The 2,039-nt window shown below is 46.1% G+C and overlaps 1 pseudogene; it reads left to right on the top strand.

Moving 5' to 3' along the window:
• Positions 1-1,166: 1,166 nt before the first annotated feature.
• LOC122479458 overlaps positions 1,167-2,039 on the top strand; it is a 1,639-nt pseudogene continuing 766 nt past the window's right edge.

The raw sequence follows: 2,039 nt of genomic DNA, 5'->3' as shown, positions 1-2,039 counted from the left end.
CATGCATTCTCTTCATCCATATTAAAAGGAACCAGTTAATGTGAGCAGCCAGCCTTAGAGTAAGTGGAAGTGAGTTATAAGTGCCTGCGAGAGAGACAGAGCATAAGCCATGTTGCTAGCCTCTCAGAACCCAAGCTTCTGTCATTCTAGAATACAAAGCTAAATGACAGGCAGTTGAAAAGTAAATGGACACACAGGCTTCTGATACAGGCATGGGGCAGGGAGGTAGGTGAAGGTAAGCCCAATCAAGGAATGACCTCTTGGGCCCCCAGTTTGAGAACTGCCCCAATTCTTCATCTGTCACATGAAACTGGAACTGCTGGTCAAGAGAGAGCCTCAGGCAAATCACTGAGTTCTTGCCCCAATGGGGACAATCCCAGAGCAGGAAGTTTCCAGTAATCGAAGTGACAAGACATTTTGGGAATTTCAGGTGGATTGCATTTGGTTTCCAAACAACTGGTCCAGCCCAGCCTTAGGCTTCTTCACTTCCTGAAGGTGGGCACCACCGAAGCCATATAAAGGGGACACCTGCCACATTGTTGCCACCCTTTTCGTGCTCAGCTCCCCAACAGCTCTGGAGAATCAAGTGAATCTCATGGGGGGTGGGGTGGGTGGTTCTATATGCTTGGGGGATATGAGATGATGTTTGGAATTAATTTGTAAGCAGCAATAGCTGGTTTTCCTCAACGACGTGCATACTCTTCCCTGGGGAATTGAAAGTTGTCAGACCAAGGATGTTTGTGAGCTAATTTTTGTTGATGAAGTATGTGTCTTTCTATTACAAGGTTGAAATTCTTAAGCAAAACCTAATTAAGGGAATAATATTGAGCTGAAACAAGTGAGGGCAAGAGTTTCTCTTTGGTCATGACATATTAATATAAGAGAGAGCATCCTAATGTATTGCCAGCCTCTCCATGAGCCCTTTGAGGGCAGGCCTACACTTTGGCAATTCTCCCTGAATAGACTTTGTCTTAGCACCCAAAGCAGCTTACTTCAATCTTAATCAGGGCCTCATGGGAACTGATGTGGTAGAGACTTGCTTTGGTATTGGCCAGGAATTCAGCATCTTTTTTTTTTTGAGATTGTATTTGCATACATCCACTATCTGTTGCTATCTCAAGACAGAGAAGACAATTTTGTCATTGAAAGAGGTCAAGAGAAGTTGAGATAAAGTGGCCCCAAATGCACAAGATACTGATGAGGCATGATCCTAACAAGAACAAAAAGGGGAGCCACACAGTCTAAAGGAGAGAGTCAGAGACCAAAGTTTGTCCTTGGAAATAATTGATGGGTTTTGGCTTGCTCTGTCTGCAAGAGGGATCCTCTTGTAAACAATGACACTTGCATTTTGACCTTTGCATTTTTTTAGGTTCTCTGATATCCAGAAAGATGTCCTATCAGCAGCAGCAGCAGCAATAGTGCAAGCAGCCCTGCCAACGACCTCTTGTGCTCCCACCTCCCAAGTGCCCAGTGCCATGCCCACCGCCGAAGTGCCCAGTGCCATGCCCACCTCCAGAGTTTCCACCTCAACTCTGCCAGCAGCAGTGTCCCCCTGTGCAGCCCACCACCGTGCCAGGAGAAGTGACCACCCAGGAGCAGTAAGAGCAAAAGCCATCAAGACCATCGTGCAAACAAATCACAGGTCTCCCCCATGCTCCAGCAGCAGACATCTTCTCTCCGAAGCCTGCCCTGGTGGCAGACACCATTCTCTGAATCTCTACTCTGCTCTTCCTGGGCTGAGGTTTGACATAGAAGAGACTTAATCCTGAAGTTGTTCTCTTTCCTCTTAGGGTCAGGCTCCTCTCTGAATTGGGACCACTCTTCCTCAGAGCCCCAGGAAAAGCATCGGGAACAAGTCTACCTTTCTTAAAATACAGCCTTTCTTCGATCTGTGCCTAAGACCTGTGGCAAGGATTATTTTCTTTTCCTTTCTTCTTCTTTTTTTTTTTGGGGGGGGGGAGTGGGGGGATTTGGGATAAATAAAACTTTACTTCTCCTTCCCTAATAAAGCATTGTTGATGATGAAACATAAGGTCTTT

The sequence above is a fragment of the Prionailurus bengalensis genome, chromosome C1 (genome assembly GCF_016509475.1).
Source record: "Prionailurus bengalensis isolate Pbe53 chromosome C1, Fcat_Pben_1.1_paternal_pri, whole genome shotgun sequence".
NCBI lineage: Eukaryota > Metazoa > Chordata > Mammalia > Carnivora > Felidae > Prionailurus > Prionailurus bengalensis.
This window is presented reverse-complemented; position numbering and strand designations above follow the sequence as displayed.